General features: G+C 38.7%; 1 long non-coding RNA gene across 2 annotated transcripts; it reads left to right on the top strand.

Moving 5' to 3' along the window:
• The first annotated feature begins 540 nt into the window (after positions 1-540).
• Positions 541-12,061, top strand: LOC135300103 (uncharacterized). 2 transcript variants are annotated; one of them, XR_010361985.1, is made up of 4 exons: positions 541-741; positions 1,272-1,372; positions 4,827-4,909; positions 12,005-12,061. It is a non-coding gene; the product is annotated as an uncharacterized LOC135300103 (long non-coding RNA). The 2 variants fall into 2 exon arrangements; XR_010361984.1 differs by lacking the exon at positions 12,005-12,061 and having other exon boundaries at positions 4,827-5,672.
• The last annotated feature ends 587 nt before the right edge of the window (positions 12,062-12,648 follow it).

Genomic DNA, 12,648 nt, shown 5'->3' with positions numbered 1-12,648 from the left:
AAGGTTTTATGGTCAAAATCAGATTTTTGCCAAAATCCTGTGAATATTTTCAGCCTCCTTCCCAGTAAGCTGAGGCACTTATAAACCATGTCACAATCTGCATGCACTTGGGACTGCCACCTTTTCCATCACCACACAAGGGAACAATCCTATCTGATTGTGTAGGGAAGGAAAAGTCACAAAAAGCACAACATGAAGGTTACAGCCACAGGTTGAAGGCACAAACCCAAACTTTCTCTCTGATCCTCAAAATATCTGGTTAAGCATTTGAGCACAGTGCTGATATCTGGAGTTCACAGTAGTAGTTCCCAGGTTTCCAAAGTGTTTGTGGCAAAGGAAATAGATAAGAAATACCATCCTTGCCCTGTCAGTGTCTCAGGAAAAGCTGCACAGTGACAATTGCTTAAGCTACAATAGTGCTTTTTAAAGAACTTGATGCCAACTAATCTTGTTTCAAGCCACCTGGCAGTATCAGCCTGGGCTCTTTTACTCCAATCCCACTAAGCCTTCCTTTCATCAGCTGCCTTTCGAAACTGCAAATTGGCCTGAATTAATTTAAGCAGGAAGTTAATGCTGAGGGAAGGGCTACTCTTCTTTAAGTTCTTTAGAATAAGCTGTCGCTGACCACTAATAGAGCAGAGCTCTTTAGAACTGATAAAATGAACAATCGTCACCAAAATGTCCTTCGTGTTCTTCCAGCCCTCGGCCAAGACAAGAATCAATACAAATACAGTTCATAAGGTAACATTTTGTGTTTTTTCAAATAAACTAAATGTGTCTTAATGCCTGTGATCTTCCATGAAAATATTCCTATTAATAACTTCCATAAACCTAGGCCAATAGAAACACAATCCTTTTGATCAGAGAACATATAATTGGTGAAAATTATTCAAAGTCATACTTGTGCTGGGTTCCTCTGTAGAGTGTACATAAGAATAATTTATGTTTTGCTTCTAGGAATATCCTGGTTTTTATCACTGCATAGCATGCTCAAAGAGTTTGATAGGTTTTTTTATCATAATCAGTACTCTCTGCTGGTTTTGTATATAACATTTTTTGAGAGGTACTGTCCTATCCACACTTAAATTTTTACTCAACTCCTATTCAAAATGTCATAAACACTTGGCCTGGCAAACTGACAATTATTTTTAAATCTGGAGGGAAAAGAGTCTATTTCTCTACAATTGCAGAATATATGACAAGTAATTTTACTGAGGTACAATAATTTCCTGGCTTTGCTTGTTTCTCTGATGTATTTCTGGTTTTGCCAGCCTCCTCTTCAGATAAATCATCTCTCAAAAAATCAGCAGAATTGTGGATAAGGAAAGAGCATAACCAATCCTTCCTTTGCTGGCTAAATCTATCCTGATATGTAAGTAAGAAGGTATCAGAGTTATTTTTCTTGGGAATTGTTTAGACGTCTGTTCTTTTTCCAAACCCTTCACTCCCATGCAAATCATGGACATGCTTTTGCTTCCACTGAAGCCAGTGAGATAAGTGATAATTTTCAAGATGGTCCAAAGCCTGTTTTGACTTTTATTGGGGGGAAAAAAAAACACAACAGAAATATGAAATTTTAGAACAAGTTTGTAAAGAATATTCAGACATAAGATATTCAGGCAGCAGGACAAACCTCACTTTGCAATGTCCTTCAGCAGCAACTCACTTGTTCTTTCTTGTTTCCTGGTAACTCAGAGGAGCACACCCAGTGGATTCCCTGGAACACTGAGCATCAGGATCACTACTTCCTTCTTAAGTGGCCAATGTCCCAATACTTTTGGTACTGTCTTGCTGTCCTCTTCTTGGATTTCATACTTATTTTTACTAATCAGGAGAGTTCTGCTATGGGACACCTGGAGCTCACAAAGTATATTAGCTTTCCTGAGCAAGGCATGTCTCCACTAAATTATTTTGAGTGTCTATGCCAGGACATGTTTCTCTAGTAGATGCACTGATGATGTGGAAAATTAACACCAGTTATTAAATATCAGACCATTAATACTAATTGCGTTGTTAAAGAAATAATTTTACATTACTTTTCTAGAAATGTGATTTTCAGATTCAGAATTATTTAGTTATGATTATAGGTTATGATTTCTATTAAGCTGGGAGCTTAATTTCTGATTTCTGCTTTGTGAGCCCATTTTTGTTGGTGATACCCTGTGTGATTCTCAATTTCTTCAGCTGTGTGAAGTGGCACTTCACTGATTTTGTGTTTTGAAAGCAGTGCTAACCCAAGAGTCTTCCTGAGACTGTGATCGAGGCAGGGAAGAATTGTGAAGAGTAAGGTGGTTGACACACATACTGTGCTGCTCCAAATTGAGCATCCTTTTCCTGCAGTAATGGTCAGCTCTAAACCTTTCAGCTGTTCTGCTGCCCTGGCACTTCACTCCAGAAAATGCATAGACATTTTGTCTATAATAATATCTAATGAGAACTATAGAAGGACTAAATAGATTCCCTCTGAACTCTTGGGATCATTCACTGTGGCAGAGAGGCAGTGAGGACCCCAGGGGGACTGAGCTGTTCTTCTTCCTCCAGTTTTCATAGGAACATGTGTAAAGACATAATCAGGGTAGAAACCCCAGAAGTAAAATTCTCTAGTATGTACACCTTTTGAGACTCTAAAAATAACTCTGATTAAACACATAGATAGATTTCTGTCATTTTAATGTGCTTTTAGTCAACACACAAATTTGGATGGGGTGTTTAACTTCTCAAATTTTCTGATTAATGCTGTCCCCAAACACTCAGTTCTCACTCAGCCAACACTTCCATTGACAGCAATGATGGGTAGAGCTGCAGGGCAAGGACTGATAGCAAAGATCTTAGTACAAGACAAATTCATTAGACAAGCTAAATAATTTAGGCACATTTGAAAAGCAAATGAATGTAGAGGTGTTCCCTTATGATTATTGCTCACATAGATTTTTTTTAAGAGGAAAAACATAAATTAATAAAGGCAAGAATGTTTTTAATGACAATATTAGTGGCTGCCCTGTGGCTATTAAGACATGCACTCATTGTAAACTGTATTGATTTTTCCATCGGATAAAATTCTTTGGTTAAATTTTTATTTGCAGCTATAACACAGATTGGCTGTGTTGGTCATTATCATGATAAAATGTGGTCAGAAAGTTTTTCATTGGAGCAGTGACCACATATATTCAGAAAGACCCCTTAACAGCATCAGGGAGAGTCAGATGCTGTTTATAAGTGCAATAGTCACTGTTTTTGTGGAGGCAATGTTGCCATTGATTAATGGAATGGGTTGCAATCTCACAAATTCTATTTTAGCTAAGAATCACCAGATCTTTGCATCATGCACTGTGTGAATTTACTGCCTTTGCAAATTAAATCCCTGACCTGGTGAACATTCACATGAAAAGCTTCACAGAGTTCATCCAAAACCTTTGCATATGTACATAAAGGGTTTGCCCGTCTACAAGAGAAGAGCTTCAGCCTGGGCAGTTTGCTGCTACTTTGTTCAGTAGGAAATGGTCAGTTAAGATGCAGAAAGTTTGTTCTGCCCATCTGTGCCCCTGATGTTTACTTAAAGAAGTTATGTGAATAAAGATAAATGTTTAGAGATCTACAGGACAGACATGAATGACTAAAGAAACTCTCCATAAGACAGGAGAAAAATAAAGAGAAGCTGAAAAATGTGGATGCAAAAAGCCTTTTCCACATTCTCCATAACCAGCCATAATGGCACAAGTACAAGTTTTCTTATGCTGCTTTGAGCCATAACATTAAGATTTACAATGGTTGCTCTAAGCTGACCCTAAAATATTTTGTTGGACACCTTTGCCTTGTACATGTTACCATTTGTTATAACCATAAATAATTTGATTTATAGTTTGTTTTGCTCATCCTGTTTCAAGGACAGAGTAATCTAAAGCTTTCTACCATTTCAATTCTTGGACTGTCTGAGGTCTTCAAAACCTTTACTGCTGAATCAGGCAAGAAATCAAAATTCAGCATTGTGGGAAAGAATGTGGCCCTAACTGGACTTAGTGCATGGGCAATAACCTGTTTCCTGAAACAGTATTTTTCCTGTGTGTATTTCACTGCAAATCTCATTTTGCAGCACAGTGGAAGTTTGTGGTGCCCTTTGGGTGCAGAGAGTCCTATGGAACCCAAGACACATCTTGCAAATCAGTGATTTATTTTCTTGCACAGAGATGCCAAAAACTGCCTGAAATACCATTAAATGAATTTCACTAAAATAAAACTTAGCGTTTTCAGAAATAATTAAGTAATGGAGGTGGCACTTTCTGTACACAAGATTTCTATTTTCATATGAATCATGTGAGACAGAGCAGAACTCTTCATTAGATCTTCAGAGAAATTCAGAGTTGCTTCACTAGGAATATGGAGCTCATTTTCTGTAGATCTCTGCAATTTAAGGCTGTTTTTTTCCCCTCTCCCTTTTGGTCTTTGAAGGGCTAGGGACCTGCAGGAGAGGACTGAACATTTCAGATTTTTAAGGGGCAGCTCCCAGCAATTTCTACCTTGAATGACTTCTAAGCTTTCCAGAATACAGTCTAGTATTGCCTGAATTACAGCTATTCCTGTCTAGGAGCAGAGCAATAGCTGGTGGCATGGCTTGGGGCCAGGGCACAGAGTGAAACAGTGACTGGTGTCTGTACAAGGAATTCTCTGTCACCATGTGCCAACCATCCTTGCACACAACACACCCATGAAGACTAAGTGTAGCGACAAAAGAATCCTCCCATATGGCTTTCGTCCCTGCTTTCTTATTGCCTTCTTGAATAACTCATTCATCAGAGTTTTAAAAATACTTAAATATTTCTCTTTTTCAGAAGCCAAACTACTTTGGAAAATTTAGCTGTTAAATCAAGATTCCTTAATCCAAGATTTGGGAGAATACATACTTGATGTTTTGGTAGGTAGGCATGCCAATTCTACAGTAATAGAGGCCTTATATGTATTGAAATGGAAGCAGGACTGTCGCTTCTGATGCTCTTAAAGACCTTGCCTACCAGGAGAATAAATGAGAATCAATGTACAAAGGAAGTCAGGAAGAGCTGCTTAAGAGTTTGCTGAACAGAGATGTCGTTTTTGATAAATTCTTCATGTCAAATGCCAACAAGCTTAAGAAAGGAACGAGTGCTGTAATTGTGATATCCTGTTCAGGTTACACTACCCTCAGGGAAACTGCTACTAATGACTGAATTAATTAATGAGAAATTGTTTTATGTGTTGCAGAATTTAAACCAGCCCCCTGCCCCAGTTTCCCTGTGCTTATTTTTGCAGCAGTGTGAACAAAGAAGCCATTTGCCAATGCTTTGTTAACCTGTTACTCTCGCTAAGCGTTTCCGTGTAGCTGTGGAAGGCAGGGCTGTGTGCATTTCAGCTGGGAGCAATGTCTTCTTGGATCACATACTCTGCAATCATTGTGTAGAAAAGTGTAAAACAAGTACCTTCAGAATCCATGATTGCAATTTTTGGCATTATAACCACTTCCTTCCAAGCTTGTCTACATGACTTGTGCCATGGCGCTGTGGGAACAGATATGAAGAGATAAATTCAGTGGTGCATCTTCCTATTTGGCTTCATACTTTTAGAACACCTTGGAAATGCAAAAGCCAGTGCATTATTTATATCACAGGGGTTTTTTGTTGTTCCTCTTCAGTATCATCTAAGTATGCCTCTTGAGAAGATGAATGTCATGAGGGCAAGTTTTTCCTGTAATTCCTACTCCTTTGGGATTATATAATTATCCTTTCATGCTAAAATTGTTTTATCTTCACAGCTATTTACAGGGGTCTGCTGTTATTACCTAAATTACAAAATGGAGTGGCAAAAGTACTTGCTCATTTATGTGTAGAATGCTACAGTTTTGTTGGGAAGAGCTGAGTAAAATAAGCATCCCTGTTTTTAACAGGATTATGTGACACATGGGATAGATATAGATAAGGTTGCACAATGAATCTTTAGTTTCTCTTTAACAAATGGAAAGACAGCTCCTTTTCAGCTCACAATTGTAGGCACATTTTGCTCTATTTAAAAGAATGCAAGAAATATTTTCCTGATTTTTATCTGCTTTTAATTAGGCTTCTTCAACAAAGAAAGAATTTGTTACATTTTTTCAAGCAAAGCAACAAAAAAAAAAAATACCCTTCTTCATTCAGATATGGACTTGCCTTGAGTGGGAATGGCTAAATTAATATTCATTTTAGTCCTCCCTGCCTCCAATAATGATAGAACATAGTGTGTCTGCAGTTCTAAGTTCTTGGAAAAAAGAAATTGTTTTGTTTTGCTTGTCAATTTTATAAGTCCAGGGATATATTCTGTCTGTCTTCCTCAAAGCTGTGTCATGATACTGTGTGTACACAGAAGGATGTGTGTAGATAACACACTTCTGCATCCAGCACAGCTCTGGTCTTATTTCCTGGCCCACATATGAGGACAAATCCCTGATGTTAACTCTATTTGCTACCACATTAACGATCCAAAGGCTGATTGGGAAAGGAGAAACTCTAACCACACCTTTTTCTTCAACTTCTGCTTTCCCTGCTCAGATGTGTGCATGGCTCCTGCAGTGGACTCAGGGCCACCGGTCTCATCATCTACTTCTGTGGCTTTGTGACATACAAAAATATCAAAAATGCCATATTACCTATTATAAAGTAGAAAAGAGAGAGAATTTGAAAGAAAAATCTTGGCTCCCAATGAAATCAACAGTGAATTCCATGTTGATTTCCCACTGGCTAGAATTTCAGCCAGGGTTTGTCTAGTTTTATTTCTTTTGGATGCAGAAAATTGGACAGAAGTATGTTTATAGAAGTTATACTTTAATAAGGTACCTCCTCCCCATTCCTGCCTATGAATGCAGGTGTTTCTGTCACCAGAAGATCAATGATACAAGTTCATAAATTGCTACACAGAACAGCAGAAAACTGAGACCTTGTACTTTGAGAGAATTTAGTCTTCTTCTACTGAAAGAATCCCCCTAGGAAAGGTGAATCTTAACACATAAAATTCCAACAGTCTTACAGATGGGTTGGATTTCGTTTTGAAATCCAGAATTTTTTGGCAGTTGGTAGACAGAAAGAGCAAAAGTACATTTTGATCAAAAAAGAGACATTTAACTACCTATGTGTAAAAACATTCTTTTTTGAAACTGAAGTAGTTTTGCAACATTTGTATTGCTGTTTATATGTACAGTTTATAAATATTATTTATATATAAGCAAAATATTTTAAAAATGCAATATTGGTATGTGTTTGGTCTTGAATGAGAGATGTGTTGTTGCAATACAAATCTGTATTTTAAATTACAAATTTTAATTTATTGCAAAAATATGGGTGTAGTCTGGGGCATCAATTTTGTAACCAAATGATGACACAGCAGAACTCATGTAAAAATCTGTGTACACACATTTAGCAAATGCAAGACAAAGGACACTGTCATCTATCTGTTTTCAGTGGTTAAAAAAATTATTGCTCTTTTTCTGCTAATTTCTTCATTCAGCTGAAAATTACTGTCCCTCAACTGTGATTTGATATTTCTATGCAAAGTAAACTAGCTTATAAACCATAAATTTGCTTTATTTGAACTTAAATATTCTACTAAAAGAAAACTGTGTTTTTTTCTGATACTGATTTAATGAGAGCAGTTCAAGGCCAAAGCTAACAAATAGACTAAATTATTGCAGAGTAATTACCCTTAGGGTTCTGCACACACTGGGATCTGTACTACAACTCACTTATTCTGGAGTGGAGCATCTATACATGCACACCAGAGAGGTTTCCTGGGACAATCTATTCCACTTGAGTTACTCCAGTTAATTACTTTATACTGATGAGTCTTGAAAGTCAGTTCTGCCCTTAGCGTTGAAATATTCTCAGGAAAAAAAAAGGATGAGTTTTCTTGAGACAACTTTACCACGAAGCACCACATTCAAAGAAACACTCGGGATAGTGAAGCATTACTCTGTGACACTTTTGCAAACCTTCCCTCTCCTGGCTGTTGGCATGGTGCATGCAGTGCCAGGGCTCCCCACGGCCAGCACCAGGAGCAGGCTGGTTGGCAGCAGGGGAGGCTTTGCTCCCATGTTTGCTGCCACAGATGTCTGTCCAGAGAAGGCCCTCACGCTGCTCACAGTGATGTAAGTGCCTCTTACCATGAGCAGTCCTGTTGATCTCATGGGGACTTGCTTGAGCAAAATGCACGTGGAAGTTGTTTGCTGATTTGGGGCCAAAGCATGCAAATGCTAATTGAGCAGTGCCCTGCACACAATTTATCGTCTCTGGATGCAAAGGGAAGGGTGTTCTGGTGTGTTACTGGACCATATGCTGCACAACCCTCTGAGGCTTCTCCTCAGTGCTGGGGTGTCTCATTAAATTAATATGGGGCAGCAGGAATATCAGCAAAACAGCTTGATCCAATCTGAGAGCGTTCCTGTGCTCCTACAGCTTCTGACCATGAGCCTCAAGAGTTAATGGAAATTGGCAAAAATGAGAATGTCCCACTACAGGCAGCTCATGGCATTAAACAATTATGCAAGAATTTTCCTTGGAAGCTATTAGGGATGATGACATTGTGCTTAATATTTGACCTTCCCAGCTTCAACTGCTCAATACCTCTTACTGTACACAGAAATTGCCAAAATCCCACCTAATGAGCTGAAAAATGACATATGACAGATCTGATGGCTAACTGCAGCTAGAAGAAGAAAGTCTCCTACAGAGCAAAAAATTCTCAATCTTGCTCTTTTTTGCCTACTTTTTCTAGTTGTAAACAGTGTTTAAATATGTAATTTGAAGGCATAGATTAATTAAAAACTTAATTCAAAGTAAGCTGAATTCAGGAAAAGTTCTGTTGTTTTTAATGTCTTTTTGGCTCAAATCTGCAATTTGTTCACAAAGTTATTGGGTACTCATAGGATTTCAGTTTTTTTTTTTTTTCTTTCTGGGAAAGCTGTTTTGGTCTTTTTCCAAGGGGCACTGTTTCAGTTCCATTTATTCCTGGGAGATTTACACCCAGTTAACTCTTTTGAATTCAAGGGGAAGGAATGGTTCTTGAATTAAACTGTAATAAAAATATTGCTCAGGATAAGAGAATCACGAGTGTTTCCCACTGTACATTTGAGTCAGTGTGTACAAATCTCAGTGTGTTTATAAATGATGCCATTGTCTCTTTTCTCTTCTGCATTACTTGAGTTTCATCTTAAAAGGCGACCACTAACACTGCTATAGTTACTCTAAGAGTGGAAAATAATTTTCAGCAGCCCCAGTCCTGTCTCAGTCAGACAAAACTCATGTCCTACTTTTGATAAGAAACAGTGGAGGTGAAGAAGTAAAACTTTAAATGTTAATTGATTTTCCTATGCAGTCCCACAGCCTTATTTTGCAGAGACCTTGGGATCTCTCACTTTGAATAACATCAATCTGAAAGAAAATGTTGGCAAAGGAATGAAATCGAAGGGTTTTATGGAGTGTTTTTATAATGTACCCCTCCTATTGTAATCAGTGATACAATGTAGGGACTTGAACTCTGAAAACTTTGTGCATCCTCTAAGGGACCTGAATAAAACATCAGTAAATGAATGGTATGCACACAGCCCTGGGAAAGAGTCTCTCTGCTCTTCATCACTTGTGTGACTAAACAAGTTTATTATGACTTTATTTTTCCCCTCCACTTTCCTTCTTCTTTGACCTATTTTGAAAGGGGCTTTGATGCATTGTCACTTGTTTTGGACCCCTAGTTCCCCCATATATTGTCATTTCAATAGTAAATCACTAAATGGTAAATCTTGATTAACTTAAAGAGATTTTTATAAGGGAGTAAAATACTGTGCAATGTTTTGGGGCAAGGGTAATCACATGATGTTTTATCCTACAGCATCTGAAGTTGAAGACTTGGTCCAACAGGACCACAGAGTGTGTTATCCTTCAGCAGTCTAAGCATAGTATGCTGTTGAAAGAGTTTATCTGTTCCCTTTCCCATGAGGTCAGCAATTTTGAAAGCACCTAATTAAATTCTTCACTAAATAATCAGAAAGAAGAGGAAATAGCAAAGAGATCCATGATTTAGGAGATTACAGATGAGCCAGAAAGAGCTGATCTTGAACTTGAGTTTTGAAAGAGAAATATTTTCAAGTGTAAAAAAGTAAAAATGCCTAGCCTTACAAAACTATTTTTTTTTTAAGTTTTATTAAACTGCCTCCAAAATGCCTTTGGCTTATTACACAAGAAATAAAGTGTATTGAAATGATATATTGGTTGAGCCAAAATCAGAGATGAGATTAAATATCTTCTTGGTTTTACGATCTTTTGGAGTTTTTTAAAGAATGCATGTGATTGAGGCTTAAGATGCTGAACTGTCATGACATACATAGGGAGGGGCTGGGAGGGTTTCAAAGGCTGAATTTAAGCAGGCTACTTCAAGTTGCTGAAGATAAAAGATGAGAGGGGCTCAAAGTTCAAGCACCGACATCCAGCTAAAGGCAACCACATGGTATTTGTGGACTTGAATTTGGGTAAAACATGCTTGAATCCACATGCAAAACAATATCTAGACAAATCTTTGAAAATGTATATATCAGTACGTATGGCTAAAAGGTCTGAATTATTTATGGGCCAGTGTATGTTGGGCAAGTGTAGGATATAATATTTTGTGGGAGATTATTCAGTTTCCATGGTTTGAATTGTACTGTGGTTAAATCAGAAAACAGAGCCTCTTGGAATAATACCTGGATATTCCATGTGGAGTTTTCAGAGTGCAGATCATGACTGTACTAGCAAACAGCATAAAATAGCACCATGACATGTAGCTCCAGTGCAAATAAACAGGCTCCAAAATCTACAGGTGAGTGTTGTGCAGTATGAACACAAACACATGCACACAAACAAAAGCTTACACTAAATTTTTGCTTTTTCTTTTGGGAGGGAATGCAGCTTTCAAATTGATTAAGAGAGCATGCCTAATTAGAAACATTTATCACATGTATGCTGACAATTGCTTTTTTGTTTTCGCTCTTCATTTGAAATTGCATAAATCACAGGAAAATAAGTATCTCATATCCAAAATGCCCATCTCTTTGTTCTTTTTTATTTGATTGCAGTCAGATGAAAAGCCCTGCTTTGAAATAGAGGCAATGGCCAGAGGCCTATTGATTGCCTGTAAACAGAAACAAAAAAGCAGCCCTGGTAACATTTAGAATGGTTTATCAGTGATCAAAGCACAGGAGGTGCTGTCTAGACAGCCTAGGTGTGGACTAGCAAATGGATTTCATTAGGGGTCCTCTACTCTGGTGCCATTGTTTCAGCTCTGCTCTTCTTCAGGCCAATCTGTGATTGATTTCCAGAGAGGTGCCCAAGTGCCTGTGGCAATGGGATAAAGCTTACAGGACTTTGCTTGTTCTGACAAGGCAGAGTAGCTGCCTATCACATTAGTGCAAAATGACACTTTCATTTACTTCCACGGTGCTTTGAAACAAATACTTTCAGCTACAGCAATTGCTCTTTGCAGCTTGAGCTCTGGAGTCAACTTCTTGTGTTCCAGAGAGTAAAAGGTTGTGAAATAATTTCTGAAGTATCCTATAGTTAAAAAGGGTCATGTTCTGACATCTCTGACAGCGCCATACTTTCCTCTTGCATACTCACAGTTTTTGTTTTAAGGATGCATTTTATTTATAATGTTACTGAGTGTGCTTTTCACGATAGGGCAGAACAGTTTCAGTTTTTATCCTTAAAAATTCCTGTATGCTTCCCACATGTGCTGTGCCTGCCTGTAAGGATACTTGGCATTCACCCACTGGTGCACTAAATCACAGGACTAAGATTATTCAAATGGTTTCACTACAACCCCTAATGTGAAAATGCAGGGCTAAGTTAACCTACAAAAAGGCCTCACATTCAGCTGGTGCAAATTACCAAATTACTATAAACTACCAAATTACCAATGTGCAAGAGCAGCAGATGTGGTCCATGTTGCCTCAGCCTCTCCACTTTGTGCTCGTGCTGTTTCACAGGTGACCTGATTCCACTGCTCAGATGCAGCTGCTGCTGGATGAACTCCTAGGGAAGAGTTGATCCTGCCTGTCACAGCACCACAGAATTCTGGGCTGGAATGGATCTCTGCAGACCATCTAGTCTGACAGCCTGGCAAGGCAGGGTCACCTTGAGCAGGTGACCCAGGAATGTGTCCAGGTGGGTTTGGAATGTCTCCATTCCAAAGAGGGAGAGGGAGACTTCACTGAGAGGGAGATTTCCCTGCCTCTCTGGGCAGCTGTGTCAGTGCTCAGCCACCCTCAATGTAAAGAAGTTCTTCCTGGTGTTTAGCTAGAACATCTTGTGTTTCAGTTTATGACTGCTGTTCCTCATCCTGTCACTGGGCACCACTGGAAAGAGCCTGGCACCATCCTTTTGACACCTGCCCTTGAGATATTTATATGCACTAGTGAGATCTCCTCTCAGTCTTCTCTTCTAGAGACTAAATAGGCCCAGATCCCACAGCCTCTCATAAGAGAGATCCTCCAGACCCCTGTCTTGATGTCTTCTCTTTTATTTCCCCTGGGTCACTGTTTTGGTTTTGTGGATCCCACAAGTTCCACCAAGGTCATGGATCTCTTGGCAGTGACAATATCAGGCAGGGAGCTTTGAAGGCTCCTGTTAC

The sequence above is a fragment of the Passer domesticus genome, chromosome 4 (genome assembly GCF_036417665.1).
Source record: "Passer domesticus isolate bPasDom1 chromosome 4, bPasDom1.hap1, whole genome shotgun sequence".
NCBI lineage: Eukaryota > Metazoa > Chordata > Aves > Passeriformes > Passeridae > Passer > Passer domesticus.
The sequence above is the reverse complement of the archived record's forward strand: the minus strand, read 5'-3'. Positions and strand labels throughout refer to the sequence as shown.